Source organism: Heteronotia binoei, chromosome 2, assembly GCF_032191835.1.
Source record: "Heteronotia binoei isolate CCM8104 ecotype False Entrance Well chromosome 2, APGP_CSIRO_Hbin_v1, whole genome shotgun sequence".
Classification (NCBI taxonomy): domain Eukaryota; kingdom Metazoa; phylum Chordata; class Lepidosauria; order Squamata; family Gekkonidae; genus Heteronotia; species Heteronotia binoei.
The window spans coordinates 145,122,542-145,138,664 of record NC_083224.1 but is presented as its reverse complement, the minus strand read 5'-3'; the positions used below and the strand labels follow the sequence as shown (position 1 = coordinate 145,138,664).

General features: G+C 45.3%; 1 protein-coding gene across 4 annotated transcripts in view; it reads right to left on the bottom strand.

The window, feature by feature from the left end:
* LRRC8D (leucine rich repeat containing 8 VRAC subunit D) overlaps positions 1–16,123 on the bottom strand; it is a 98,006-nt gene that overhangs the window by 54,353 nt on the left and 27,530 nt on the right. Inside the window, exons 2-3 of one of the 4 annotated variants that reach the window (XM_060232161.1) lie at positions 779–928; positions 140–511 (exon numbers count right to left, since the gene is read on the bottom strand). The exons of 1 other annotated variant lie outside the window; for it this stretch is intronic. The gene's annotated coding sequence lies outside the window, so the exon portion shown is untranslated. Of the gene's footprint in view, positions 1–139; positions 512–778; positions 929–5,839; positions 5,956–16,123 lie in introns of those variants that run through there. 2 more of the 4 variants (XM_060232162.1, XM_060232164.1) reach the window with 2 other exon arrangements.

The following is a 16,123-nucleotide window of genomic DNA, read 5'->3' as shown; positions in this document are numbered from 1 at the left end:
CCTTCGACGGCTGAACCAGAATAACTTTGCACCGAAAACCTTTGACATCCCTTACTCATCTCCAGAAACCCATTAAAAACCTAACACAATTAGCCCCCCCCCCTTTTTTTTTGCTTCGGTGCACCCAGGGAAAACTTACTGCTTTGACAGGGAAGAGGCCACGAAGCCTCTCCCAGGCCTTCTTTCTCTCTTCCTTTTTTTAATCTACAAGAGACGACCGGGCGATCCCGGAGTTGTGCCTGCTGCCGTTCAAAGTCGCGTCTTCAGTTCAGCGTTGCTTCCCCTCCTCCTCTTCCAGCAGCAGCTCCTGGCCGAGGCCGGCGTGCCCTGATGCTCCCGGCTTGCTTTCTGCTTCCTGGCCGCCGCTGCCACCACCATTGTGTGCGAGGCTCCCCGGGTCGTGATCAAATCCCTCGGGTGCCGGCACGGACGAACAAAGGGCCAGAAGCGACAGCCGGCGCTCGCAGGCTGGAATAAGCCGGTCGCGGGGAAGCATGCTCACTGCGAAGCCCTGCTCAAGGAAAACAACGTGCCGTTTCCCATCGCCGCTCGCTTCTCCCGCCCCCTTCTCCCGCCCCTCCAAGCCCGGCTTGCCAACTGCGCATTTGCGCCAGGCGCGCAGTGAGCCAGCTGCTGGCGTTGCCAGGATGGAGGCAGGCAACAAAACGGGGGTGGGAGGATGGATGGGAGGCTAAAGCTATTTCATTCACCTAAGGACGAAGGGGCCACTCATCAATCTTGCACTCAACCTCTCCCCCCCCCCCCCCACCTTCCGTACCTGATCAAACCGCGCTCCTCTTCCTGCTGTGCGCCGAGGCTGCAGTTCCGGGGGGACACAAACGGGGCCGCGGACCAAAAAAAAAAAAAAACCAAAACAGGCGAATCCAAGCAGTCACTCAGTCATTTTAGCCAAACCTTCAAGCGCTTCCTGTTAAGCAATGAAACGGAAAGAGAAAAGATCCAATTCGCAGTCGGCTAGTTACTAACTGGCAGCCCTTTTCGCCCCATTTCCTAGCCCTACAGATCCCCTTTGAGCAAGGATTTTCGGCTTCCTTCAGCGCCCCTTCATGCTCGTTGAGGTCTTGGCTGCTGTTTGGGCTACCTGCCCGCCTTCCCTCCAACCTTTAAAGCGCACCCGTGCTGGCGCTCTCCCATTCCCCCTCTTCGCCCAAACGAGTTGAGGAGGCTGTTGTACAACCGGCAAAGTTCCCCATTTCTGGCATCGTTTGCCTCCTCTCGCATAATCTCCAACCCAGGCCGATTCCCGGGGTCAGGATGGGAAATCATCTGCATCTATATACTTTCTGCAGACTTTGATAAGGGGGCTGGGCTGGGGCGGGGGGGGGGGTTAGGCGCTGGAGCTAGAAGGCTTGGACCGTTGCGGCCAGCAGTGGAGAGTGCTGCTCGTTTTGCATAAGTCACTAGGTTGGGCCACTGCAAGTCTGAGCATCTGTGTGCTTGCATAACAAAAATGTTCTTAATAAAGGCTTGCATCGGGCTGCCTATATCCTTATTTAATGTAGCAAACTCTAGCGCCTACTGAAGAACCGACCACTGCAGCAGATCTTGCTGCATATTCCTGCAGCTTTGGGCAGGGGTGGCACTTAGGATGTATCCTTGATGTTTTCAGTCTCAAAACATCTCTTCCTCTGTGGTTATGGATTTTTTTTTTAAACACACACCACAAGCGCTCTTAAAATGTGTGGGGATGTACCTTTCTTGTACAAATCTGCAATGGAGGCTGTTTTTTTTTTTTTTAAATCAACAAGGTGCAGACAGGTAAGTAAGACATTCAGGCTAAAAGGTCAGGGAAATAAAGACAGGAATGGACTAGACTAGTTGTAAGCACTATGCCTTACCACACCCTTCTCCCTCCTGGAACAACCTGTATTAGCATAATCACTGAAATGCAACCCAACTATGGACAAAGCAGAAAAGAGAACTGAAAAGAGAACTGAGGCAGGAAGTACAAGAGACAAGTGCACAGAACAAGTCTGCCTTTCCTGTTCACTGAATACCTTTGCAGTAGGAAGATCAGAGAACTTGGTATTTATTACTGGCTGCTAAGAACATCTTCATGACTTTAAGAACATAAGAGAAGCCATGTTGGATCAGGCCAATGGCCCATTCAGTTCAACACTCTGTCACACAGTGGCCAAAACACACACACACACACACCAGGTGTCATCAAGAGGTCCATCAGTGGGGCTAGGACATTAGAAGCCCTCCCGCTGTCCCCCACCAAGCACCAAGAATACAGAGTAACACTGCCCCAGACAGAGGGCGTTTTCCCACAGAGCTTACCTCGGAGCGACGTCCCTCTTCACCGCGCAGCATCTGCGTGGATTTCCCACCAACTGCTCCGCATAACCAGGAAGTGCCGGACCTTTTGCGTCGCAGATGTAAACCGCTAAAAAACAGTTTATGTTAGTGACGCAAAAGCCGCAGCTCTTCCTGGTTATGCGGAGCAGTTGGTGGGAAATCTGCACAGACGCTGCGCGGTGAAGAGGGACGTTGCTCCGAGGTAAGCTCTGTGGGAAAACGCCCAGAGAGTTCCATCAGTACACTGTGGCTAACAGCCACTGATAGACCACTGCTCCATATATTCATCCAATCCCTTCTTGAAGCTGGCTATGTTTGTAGCTACCACCACCTCCTGTGGCAGTGAATTCTATGTGTTAATCACCCTTTGGGTGAAGAAGTACTTTCTTTTATCAGTTCTAACCCGACTGCTCAGCAATTTCATTGAATGTCCGTGAGTTCTTGTATTGTGAGAAAGGGAGAAAAGTGCTTCTTTCTCTACCTTCTCTATCCCATGCATAATCTTGTAAAACTCTATCATGTCACTCCTCAGTCTACGTCTCTCCAAGCTAAAGAGCCCCAAGTGTTTTAACCATATGGCTCAGATGACTGGAGAGGCAATGGCGGCGGATTCATGACGAAGCAACCAGAACATCTTAAAGAGAGTATATGAGAACCTATGAGATGGCAGTCAAAGCCACAAAGAAAGTTTACTTTGCGGCCAAGATTGCATCCGCGAATTCATGCCCGGCACAATTATTTAGTATTATTCGGGCTCTTACAACTCTGCCACAAGGCAGACCAAATCATAGGGAATTGGAGATAGGCTGTGAGGCCTTTGCAACATTTTTCGCGGATAAAGTCTCGTTGCTCCGCCATGACCTCCCTGCCACAATTGAAACAGTAAGTGAACTCGAGGCTCCGTGCCTGTTTTCGGGATCAGCTCTAGACAGTTTTACAAAACTCAGCTTGAAGGAAGTTGACAGAATCCTCGCAACTGTGTACACCCAACAACATGCGATTTGGACCCTTGCCCATCCTGGCTGATTAAAGCATGCCGGATGGAGCTCCAATATCCTGTATGGGATATTGTGAATAGGTCCCTCTCGGATGGGCTTTTCCCAGAGCCTCTCAAAGAGGCGATAGTCCATCCCCTCTTGAAAAAATCAACACTAGATCTGGCCGAATTGGCACACTATCGGCCGGTCTTGAATTTACCCTTTTTGGGTAAAATTATCAAGAGGGCAGTAGCATTACAGTTGCAGAGTTTTCTGGAGGATGCTTCCGTCCTAGACCCACAACAGTCCGGCTTTCGCCCGGGCCATGGAACGGAGACAGTGCTGGTCGCCTTAATAGATGATCTCCAGCGACAACTGGAGGCGGGTCAGCAGTACTGTTGTTGTACCTGTCAGCAGCGTTCAACATGGTCAACCACCGGCTGCTGGTTTACCGCCTCGCCGACACGGGGATTCCGGGGTTGGCCTTGCAATGGCTTTCCTCTTTCCTCTGTGGTCAGGGACAAAGGGTGGTGATTGGGGGACGATCGTCCCAGAGGCATCCACTTAATTGTGGGGTGCCTCAGGGGGTGGTGCTTTCCCCGATGCTGTTTAATATCTATATGCGCCCCCTTGCCCAGATTGTCCGGAGATTTGGACTGGGTTGCCATCAGTACACTGATGACACCCAGCTCTATCTGCTGATGGATGGATGGCCTGCCTCCGCCCCAGAAAATCTGGCCCTGGCACTACAAGCTGTGGCAGGGTGGCTCAGGTTGAGTCGTCTGAAGCTGAATCCAACGAAGACAGAAGTCCTTTGTCTGAGCTGCGGTGGCCTGGGAAGGGAAATCCCTTTACCAGTCTTTGATGAGGCGCCACTGATATCGGTGCCCAAAGTCAAGAGCTTGGGGGTGCTACTGGAGCCCACATTGGCTATGGAGGCTCAGATAACAGCCACTGCGATATCCGCCTTCTTTCATCTTAGGTGGGCATGACGGCTCCCTTCCTAGAGCATGGTGGCTTAGCAACAGTGATTCATGCAATGGTCACCTCGAGACTAGCCTACTGTAATGCCCTCTACATGGGGCTGCCCATGTTCCGAATCCGGAAGCTGCAGCTGGTGCAGAATGCGGCAGCCAGGCTGCTATTTGGTCTCCCTATGCGGGACCATATACAGCCGGGGCTGAGGAGACTGCACTGGCTGCCAATAGAATTCCGGATTCGCTACAAGGCGCTGGTTATTACCTTTAAAGCCCTATATGACCGAGGACCTGCCTACCTTAAGGACCGTCTCCCCCCATATATTCCCCAGAGGGTACTTAGATCTGGATCACAAAACCTATTAGTAATCCCCGGGCCGAGGGAGGAGAGATTGAAGGCTACTAGAGAAAGAGTCTTCTCTATTGTGGCCCCCCACTGGTGGAACCAACTCCCAGATGATGTTAGAACCTTGCAGGACCTTACCCAGTTCTGCAAGGCCTGCAAAACAACATTATTCCGAATGGCCTTTAACCAGAGTACAAAGGTGCCCAACACCACTGAATGTATGGCATGGAACTTAGCACCAAAACTGTTGTTTTAAAACTGTTGGTTTAAAATTGTACTAATAATTTTAAATGATAAACTGTTAAATTTAATTGATATTTAATTGATATTATTGTGATTGTTTTTACTGTTTTATTGTTGATATTACAATGCTATTAGCCACCCTAAGCCTGCTTCGGTGGGGAGGGCGGGATATAAATACAATAGATAAATAAATAAATGTGTTCCAACCCTTTGATCATTCTAGCTGCCCTTTTCAGGACTTTTTGCAATGCTATAATATCTTTTTTGAAGTATGGTGACCAGAATTGTACACAGTACTATAGCCACATTATTAAAAGTTTTGGGCACAATGTGAATGGAGAATGAAGTGCACATGCAAAGGCATGAGGCTGAACAAACAAGAAAAGACCCAAGGAGTGGGACACAACAGAAGGTTGGGTCACCCTATTCCTTCTTTTATTTACTAGCATGCAAAGCAGTGATTGAGACCTGTGAAATACCTATGTCTGTCCACTCACCCATATCAACTCTATCATCACTTACTAGCAAAATAGAAAAGGAAGGCAGCACTACCTAGCTTCCCCTCCCCCCATATTTGTCTTGCTGTTTCCCTGCCTCCTGTCCTTCCCATGTGACACCAAATGACTCAGGTCCCACTGCTCAGGGAGCTGATTCTTGATCCTGGCAACAAACGACTGAGTGTTTTGACAATGGAAACTCTCAGCGGAGGAGGAGAAGGTTTTGTGTTGCCATCCACTAAAGTGCAGCCTGCAGAGTGGGTTGGGTACCTCCAAACCTTTCCTTTCCCATAGACAGAAGATCCTTCACAGGTACACAATACAGTTTTAACTAGTACACATAACATGCACAATAGGTTCATGTACTAATTTCATTGTGTGTACATCATAAAAGCAGGTACTGGAGACCTATGATTAACTGCTGGTCTCATCAGCATGTTTTCATGGGGTACATGTGACAAAGATATGTGTATCTACCTTTTTTGCTATGGTGTCCTCACAGCAACACACTAAATCTTTAACTTAAGTCCTGTAAAATGTATGAAGCAACTGACCAAAGGCCAAGAAACAAGTGTGAAACACACAGTACTTTCTGCTAGAATACATCCATACACCATTTCCTCCATTAAAGTGCAATGCATCTTCATGACTCAAGGGAAGCATCCTAAAGAGCATATTTTCAGCATGCGCTTCTATGGGAAATACCATTGTGTCCTAAATGAACAAAATATCTTGATTCTCTGCCAACCATTCAAAAACTACCTTGAATGGTATTTATTTGACCATTTCCACAGCTATATACTATACAAACAAACAAGGTAGTGATGGGGAGAAGCAGTTATCCAATGGAACCAAAAAAAGGAAAACTTCACAGATAGGGCCAGCCCTAAGATGTGCGGTGCCCTAGGCAAGCCCACCACCCCTGCCACCCTCCTTTGCAGCACTGCCCTATGATGCCACATCCTGCTGCCTGCACCCTTCCCCCCTGGGAGGGGGCTCACAGTGAAGAAGGGCAGGGAGGGGACCCGGGTGGCTGACTTTGCACTGACTGGCTTCCTTTGCCTCCCTTCTGATTCCAGAAGCCAGCAGTTGAGTGCTGGCTAGCTTCGCTCGCCTTGGAGCAAAGTCAGCAGGCATACAACAGCTGGGTAGCTTCACTTCACTTCTCTTCTGAAAATCAGAAGGGAAGCGAAGTGAAGCCAGCTGACCGGCACATAAACCCAGGCATTTGCCTAGGGCACCAGGAGGGTAGGAACACCCAATTCAGTACCCCCCAGTCCGGTGCCCTAGGCAAATGCCTAATATGCCTAGTTGAAGGGCTGGCCCTGCTCATCTACAAGAGAGAATACTATGCAGGAGAATTAAACAATAAAGTGGTTTTATAAAGTATCATTCGTAAAGCTAATGACTACAAATTGACCTATAAAAACTGTATTTAACCAATCCATTAGGTTTTACTCCCCCATGATCCAGTTATACACTTTGTACTCCAAAAAACATGCAATGCATTTTTCCTCCTTGTGGCACATATTCCAGCCATTGCAATAGTTAAGGCTTTTGTACATATACACAGTAGGGAAGCATTTCCAAACTATGGGCTGTGAAACCTGTGAAACTGGTTCCCAGGCTTTTGCAGTGTTATGGATTTGCTTGGTTTTTTAGGGTTTCTAACTACTAGCAAGTGGCTGGAATTACAACTGGTCTCCAGGTTACAGTTTCCCCAGTTCTAAGGATGGTAGAAATGCTGTTGTCCTGCTTGCTGTCATCTATACATGAAATAAAATTACTGTTTTGAAATTATAGTTCTTGCGCTGCACCTCAAAAGTCATCTGGTCCTGTGGCCCCACACAAGAAACCCTGTGTGGTCCAAGTGACTTTTAGATATTTGTGAGACAATGAAATGGTTCTGTTGAATTTGTTCAGTTAGTATGTGACATATTTTCTTCCAAGTATGGAGAGCACACAAGCCAAATATGACTGGCAGTCCTCCAAGGAGATTTTTTTGAGGAGGGGGGGCATTCCATCAGCAATCACACAGTCCACAGTAATTGGTGATCCACATTCCTTTCTAGTTGTTTTGAAGAGAATAAATTAAATATTTTGCATCACACCATCAATAAGACAGAAAGCAAGTAATATGGGAGAGCAGACAGCACAAATGCGAGTCATGTCCAGTTTTCTTTCAAAATTAAAGCATAGGATTTTCACTCTTAAAGTACATGGGACTTTTCTGTCAACATTTCCTTCTCTTAAAAAAAAACTTTTCACTCTAGAAAACAAAAGTAGACCTTTGGAATAGACCATTGTAAAATCATTGCAAATTCTTACTAAGTGGTAAACCTGTGTGTGGGTTGTACTTCAGACTAGGGGTGTGCATTCAGTTCAGCCTGTATACAGAATCGCATACAGCCGATTCCAATTGGGGCCCATTATGCGGGAGCCAAGTATGGCTCCCCGTATACTTCCGTATATATATTCGGAAGTATACGGAAGTCAATGGAAAAGGTGGGAAAGGGGCTTCTGCAGCCTCAGGGGAGCTGCTTGCCTCCTTTCCCGCCTTTGTTAGCCTTTTCCCGCCTCTCCCATAGCCTCCCTGGGATCAGGGAGGGGGGGAGGGGGAAGAGGAGCCCCAGCAGCCAATCCAAAGCATGCATTTGCAAAATGCATTGCAAATGCATGCTTTGCAAGGCTTTTGTGTAGCTGATCCCCCAGCCATCAGCAACATTGTTGTTCTTTTGATCTTTTGCTTACTTGGGTATCCAAGTAAGCACTGTTGTCTGGCCAATCACAGAGCAGTGCTATTTTTTGAAACTGCTCTCTGTAGGGCCAGAGAACCTTTTTAAGGAGTCTGCCTGGCTGGACTCCATTCCATTGCTCCTGTGTTGGTGTGAGAGAGAGATTGTGCTGTGCTGGCCCTTGGCCTCAGCTGCTGCTGCTCTCTCTCAGCATTACCAGACTTCCCTGGAGTAGAGAAGACGTCTAAAGGTAAGACAGTCTTGGGGTTCTTGTTTTTATTTTAGTTGGTAAAAGGACTTTTTAAGACTCAGAGTCCCTTTACTTATCCAGATTTGGGTGGTAGGTACATGTGGCTGGGAATACAGGTGGCAGGAAGACTCACAAGAGGGGAAGAGTGCATGGGTAGGTAAGGGCAATAGTGGGTCTGTCGGAACCCTTGAACCCTGGAGGAATACAATTTCAATTGTCTATGTGGAGTAAGAACCACTAAAACTTTGCTGCATTTTTAAAACTTTGTGGACTAACACATACATCCACACAAAATGGGACAGATTGCAAATCTCTCTCTCTCAAAGATACTTTCAGAGGGTTGGAGTACTCTATAAACTATAAAGTTACCCAAAGTTAAGACTTTCATTTCTTGTATTTCATTTCTTGTATTTATTTATATTACATGTTGCAATGGTGTGAAAAATATGTGCCTTATGAAGAGGGCAAAAACCCCTTACAGTTCTTGTCCAGTTATTAAACACAGATACATTATGGCCAAATACCATCAGTAATAAGGAAGTATCTACATTTATAGGTTATACACAGGCCTCAGATTCAGTGGGAGCTCACAGGAATGCAGCTCTTGAACCTTTCTAAGAGTTCCACCTCCTTGTCCATTGAATAGTATGTGCAGCTGCATAATAATCCTTGGATGAGCTCCACCACCTATTTTTCCACAAAACTACCCCTGGTTATACATATACTTCCAGAGTCTGAACTTGATATCTGATACAGTAGCTGAATATATTAGCAAGATTACTCCCAAATAAAAGCTAGTTTTGCCTACAACCTAACTGGCTGCAATTTGCAATATATAACATTAATTGTTACCCATACTATGGAAGGTCCCCGTTTCTCTATTTAAAAATTCTGCTATGTTTGCAGTCAGGGAAGCATTGTCCTGGGCACCACACAAATTATTATCAGTGCTAACTGGTCTTGTGAACTCCTTTGAAAGGAATTAATATCAGTGGTATTTTAACTCTTTTCAGAAAGGTGGTGGTGGGGGTTGCATGGTAATATATACAAGGCCTGAACTATACAGTACAGAAAGCAACCTCCAAAGACAATCTGTGGGACTATCAGGAAGGTGTGTGCTTCAGTGGTTCAAGTACATCAATTCCTTTGCATTTGTGTATACAGCAATTCAGGCTATCGATATTCAAAGCTCTTTCACTAGGTAAGCAGTTGCTAGTAAAAATGTACGTAATTCTCTAGTCGACTGATTTTCAAACAAAAGACCTTTGTAGGGAAGAGAATTGGTACACTATGCACAGGCACCACAGAATCTACTTTTCAAAGCATTCCATGTGGCAGCTACCTGTAAAGCTGCTCAGCAGTTGGATGAGGTGCTTTCTGAATACCACCGCAGAAGGGGGAGAGCGGAATCTGCTGTGATGTGCTAAAAAACCAGCCAGAGCACATAAATGTGGAGACCATCACCATGATACATTTAAAAAGGCTTTGGAGTGATATCCATGTTGGTTTCAGACCACGGGAAGCTTCATCAGAGACAGTTTCTGTTACTTGAACAGAGAGAAATGTCAGAAGACACCGCAAAATAAACAGCAAGTTCAAAGTATAAACAGTGAAAATTAGGAGAAAGATTCTCACTGTCACAAGCATTTGACTGATTCTAAAGTAAGGCTTCTAGGCCTGTGTCTGCAGATCCTGGAATTTTGTGGGAGTAGCCCCTGGATAGGGGAGTGTGAGAGATGCTCTAATATCATTGCTGGATGATTGCCCAGAAGTGATGTCACAGCTTGCTAGATATACTTTAGAAAAGTGCAAAAAGCACAGCAGAAATAAAGCAGCATCACACACATGTGTGTTTAGCTTCTAATAAAAAGTTTACTAAAAGAAAGGGTTACATGGGAAGAGAAAGCAATAACAGATTAACGCATCTTTCTTATACTAACCTCATCTTGGTTCTTTCTGTGACTAGAGTCTTGTGCTTCTGTGTGCAAGAACAAAGTACAGGAAGTTTCCCCCCAAAGCTCCACTCCTGGTGTACATGCAAAACTGCATGCACCAACTTCCAATATACTGATTAACCTCAGTCAATCCTAAGGGAGCCTCATAAAGAATAATACTTCCCCCTTTCTGGGAGAAACATTTACTCAGTATTTAATTGGTTCTAAGCTAACTACCTAACATTAGCATACTGGGACAACAGCTTAACTCTTTCATGACTGAAGGATGATGACACTAGGAAAACCCAACACAACCCCTGCAACACTCTAGGAATTCCCCCAATATCCATGATAAATATCACAGAAATTAGAGGAAATTCCTAGAGCATCACTGATGTGTAATGTCAGTCCTGGGGAAGTGATGTCACATTGTCTGCAAGTCTCCCATTCCACCATTTTTCATTCACTGCTCAAGCGATTAAGCATGGGCAGCTGAGAGCTGGGGCGGGAGTTCACTCATCTTGGGTAGGCACATGGTAAGCCTATCTTGAAGAAAACTGAAAGTAAGGTCATGGTATTATCACTGTATACTGAACTTTGGTGTATACATGCTCCAGCTGACTTCTTAACTGACAAGTGTTATTTAGTGTTGTTGCATGCAGCTCCAGCATGATATAACATGTTACCTGAAACACAGCACATGCTATTACAGTATCTTCTATACAGATGCTAGACTGCTTTATCGATTAGACTAAAAGTCCTGGGAAGCAAAGAAGCAGAGCATGGCATGAAAGTAGGCTTCCCAATCCCCAGAGCCCAGCAGGGGATCCCCCGGTTTTACAGGCTTCCCTCCTCCCCCAGCCAGCTGGCCGGTGGGGGAAGCCCCGCCCCCAAAGCCATTATGCACCTCCATGAACAAGTCCCATAGGGAATGATGGGGAATTGATCTGCAGGTATTGGGGGCTCTGGGGGGGCTGTTTTTTGAGATAGAGACGCCAAATTTTCAGTATAGCATCTAGTGCCTCTCCCCAAAATACCTACCAAGTTTCAAAAGGAATGGGCCAGGGGGTCCAATTCTATGAGCCCCAAAAGAAGGTGCCCCTATCCTTCATTATTTTCTATGGAAGGAAGGCATTTTAAAAGGTGTGCTGATACTTTAAATGTGATGGCCAGAACTCTCTGGGAGTTCAATTATGCTTGTCACACCCTTGCTCCTGGCTCCGCCCCCATGTCTCCTGGCCCCACCCCCAAAGTCTCCTGGCTCCACCCCCAAAGTCCCCAGATATTTCTTGAATTGGACTTGGCAACCCTACATGAAAGAGTTTTGCAATTCCTTCAGGTGTGGTTCCAACATCTTCCCAGAGGCATACTGCCTATGAATACTGAGGTTCTATTCGGCTTTCCCAGTTAGTAGCCATCAATGGAATAATAAATAGACAAAAGGCTCTGAAAATCAATAGCCTCTAAATTTATCTATTTTCTTGTTTAAAGCTGGCCACCTGCATGGATAGATATGTGCAATACATTTCCATATTATGAGTACACTGCAGATCAACCTTTATCACTGCAAAGACACTCAATTTCTTACCGTTTTGCCTACTTCCTCCACTGCCAGTTAACATGTTAACACATCCAGAATCAGCAATGTTGTATTTGAACAGCAATACAGATATGACAACAGGATAAAAGGGATACAGTCACTGTATTCCATTCTGATTCCATTCTGTTAGCAGGTTCAATAATTTACCTTCACTTTGCATATTGCTATTGTGCAGAGCAGAGTTCTGCAGCTGTGCTGAGCCTGTGGGCACTTTGAAATTTTGAGAACAGCTAATGGGTTGTGCACAAAATGGCTGCAATGGGGGCAGTGCATAGTTATTATCAGTACAGTAAAATTAACAGGTCACTGTTTCCAAAGCAAGGGAATTAAATTATGCCTTAAGATATTCATCATATCCTATGAAACAGCTAACATTATAATTCAGCAAAGGTTAAGCAGTTCATTTAATGCTTTTGCATGTAAACAGAATTACATAGGTTGTACTTTGGCCTGGATCTTACATTTCATTCCATTAGCACCTGTGTGTTCCTTCTGGAAGTGGTAGCTGCCTTGTGCTGGAGAATTCATGAGACGCAAAAGTATTTAACTTTGGCTGGATTACCATTTCTAAGAACAATGGGCATTGCCAGTGCACAGAAATTGCATCTTTAAAATTCAAATTATGCACCAGCAAAAAGCTTCTTTATTTTATTTTCTCAATAAAAAAAATTAGATTTTTTAAAAATAAAATGGAAAGCAGGAATTCATATTTTCCCATTTTCTGGACTGTAGTAATGAAGAGTTCTAATGTACAGTTCTAAACATTTATTAAACATGAAGTCTGGAACCCTTGTGAATATTTTATGAAAGCAATTGGAAATATGTGCAGTAAGTGTTTCTAGCTTACTTACTAGCAAACAGGCTTCAAAATATGTTCATTTGTTAAATATGTTCAATAATTTGGAACCTGGGGAGGACAGGGACTACAGAGGGGTACAATAACATAGAGTCCACCCTCCAAACTGTAGGTGGCCAAGCTGCAGCTCAGGAGCCACATGCAGCTCGTTCACACATATTGTGAAGCTCCCACAGGAGGAGAAACTTGATGCTTAGCACTTGGACCTCAGTCAGCCTCTGTGCACTGATGCATACGTAGGCAATTGAAGTAGGGAAGGAGGGGGAAATACGCAGGCTTGCAAGCTCTTCTCTGCCACAGAGGTCACCAGAGACTAGAGTGGGGAAAGAAAACACAAGAGCTGATGGATCCACTGGAAGGAGGGACAGAGTTGAAGAAGGCAGCACAGAGTTCCCCCTTAGTTTCACAGCTCTTGTAGGAACTGTATTTACTAATCTTCATGTCAAGGCACAGAAAGGTGCATAATGATGTAAATGGTGGTCACTGATTTATATGGTATATGTGCGTTTCCTTCTCCCACTGGTGCCAAAAATTAATTCCCTAACCTTTCCCTATCCTTGGTCTTATGGGGACTGTTATTCCCAGCTTTTGTTTTTAAAAAGTCTCCTCCTAGCATTGTTGTGTTGTAAAATACATATATATGTATCTTATCTTTCTGTGCAAAAGTATTAGGAGTTTTAATAAAGATGTGTGTGTAATATTTGTTCATGCCTTTCAGCTCTCAAACATCTGACGTTTATTCTGTGTGGCTCTTATGTTAAGCAAGTTTGGCCACCCCTGCTCCAAAGCACCCATTTTCTCCAGAGGAATGAATCTCTGTAGTCTGAAGATGAGCTGTAATTCCAGGGGATCCCCAGGTCCTACTAGAGGCTGGCATCCCTACAGAGCACACTCAGGAACAATAAGACAGGTAAACAGCGGCTTAACAGTCAGTAAGGGTGATCTGTGAAAATCACTTCCCCTTCCACTGGTAGAAAACGACCCATGGATCCAACTTCATGAATTAGATAAACACATAGAAACAGTAAATCTCCATTCATTTGAACACTAATGTTCAGATGCTAATAATGGGTAAGAATTTTTAAGGTCTAATACTACAGCAAACCTTGCAAGCAAGTTTATGTCAACATATTACTCCATCCTGCTTCTGTTCTCTTTCGTAAGTGAAATCCAGGCTGTCATCAGTGAGGGACTAAAGTAAAACCAGAGTATAATGATGTGAAATTCTTTTACATAAACACAGCATTATGTGGATTTCAATAAAAGCTAGCAAAACAAAACAGATCACAAGCAAATACGCTGGAAAAGGTTAAGCCATTGGAAAACAAAACCAGGCATTCTAAATGTAATTGGATTTCCAATTCTGCATACATCTTACTGTATCACATAAAAGCTTAGTAAGCTACAGAAAGTCTGCTAGTTTTGAATGTACCACAACACTCCCTTTTCTATCTGGGTGTATGGGAGAACTTGAAGGCAGTAACGTCCCACACTTTCCTTTCATTATGACTTAAGGGCCTGTATAATCATGGCCATACTACATGAAAGTCAGGCACAATGTGTTCCTACAGAATGCCTAAAAGGAACCCCACTGGGACTCCTCGTCAGCCAAAGTAAATCCCCTCAGAATTCTCCCATGCATGTCTTAGCCTTTTCCCTCACTGAGAAAAGTAGGCAGCAGGCGTTGGGGTCGTCTTCTCTGCCCAGAAAAAAGGCTCTGGTCCGCTCCCCTTTTGAGAAGCGGCTCAGCTCTCCATGATCCAACCCCAGAAGTCACCCAGCTCTATCTGTTGATGGACAGCAGACTGACTTCCACCCCTGAACAGCTGTCCAAGGTGTGAGGAGCCGTGGCTGGATGGTTACAGCAGAGTCGACTGAAGTTAAATCCAGCTAAGACAGAGGTCCTGTACCTGAGTTGAGGGTGTGTGGGTTCGTGAATCCAGCTCCCAACCCTGGGCAGTGCCGCTCTGGTACCGGCCCAACAGATGAAGTCTGAAAGTGATTCTGGATGCCTCCCTCTCCATGGAGGCCCAGGTCACAGCTGCTGCTGGGTTTGCCTTTTTCCATCTGCGGCAGATCAGGCAGCTAGCACCATATCTATCCCCCCAAGACCTGGCCACAGTGACCCATGCAATGGTTACTTCCAGACTGGATTACTGTAACTCGCTCTACGCTGGCTTGCTCCTGAAACTGATCCAGAAACTGTAGACAGTTGCAGAATGCAGCAGCTCACCTGCTGACTGCATCACCTGTATGGGTGAGCATACGGCCAGCGCTCCGCGGCCTGCAGTGGCTGCCTATAGAGTACCAGATCCATTTCAAGGTGTTAGTTCTGACTTTCAAAGCTTTGTGCAGCCTGGGGCCAACATACCTACAGGACCATCTTCTGTCATATATGCCCCGGAGGTCACTTCGCTCGGCCTCCCAAGATCTGCTGATAGTCTCCAATCACTAATATTGCCAACTGCATCTTTCAGTTCTTTAACTTCCCATTATTATACAGATTCCAATCCTCATTCTGCCATAAAGTATTCCTGTGACTTTGGATCAGCCACACTTTCAACCTAACCTATCTCAGGATGAGCAGAGAGCAAAATAACAGTGAGGAAGATAATTATGTATGTCTCCCCTGAGATCCTTACAGAAAGAGCAGGATAAAAATTCAGTCACTGTGATATAAAAAAACTCTAGAAACAATGATTAATTTTTTGTGTGTGTGGAACAATTAAATGGAAAAGAACGATGTAAGCCACTTTGGATTCCCACCGGAGAGAAAGGCAGGATATAAATTAAATATAAATAAAATAATATGTCTAACTGTTACTGTATATACTTATGACAGTGTTATGAAAACGATGGCCTTCTGGCTTCTAGTATTTTGAAAGGATTTCTTCATAATCAGCTGGTTTACATGGTATAAGATTGTGAACCTGCCATCTATTCAATTTAAACATGCTTTCAGTTCTATCTTGTTTTCCCCTCAAAGCTGAAGTATTCCAGATTCTTGTCTCCTCTCAAAACCAATTCTTCTTGGGTGGTTTGCAGGCCAATGAAGTACAGGGAGCCTCAGATGTTTTAGATAACAGGAAGAAACAAGAACTAGCCTAATTAAGTAATGCAGATGGAACAAACAAGACCAAGAATGTCTGTACTGAATATTGCCACTGCAGTACTGCTGGTTTCATACTGATTATGCCACTTGCCTTAGCATACAGAAAGTTCAAGAGCAGCGCCGGATCGGGGGGGGGGGGGAGGGGGCAGAGGGGGGTGCTTGTCCCAGGCACCGACAGAGGGGGGGCGCCAAATTGGGTATGGAGTCCATTGTATTCTATGGGACCATAAGACAGAATGGCCCATAAGGGGGCATCATTTTTTAATTTTGCCCC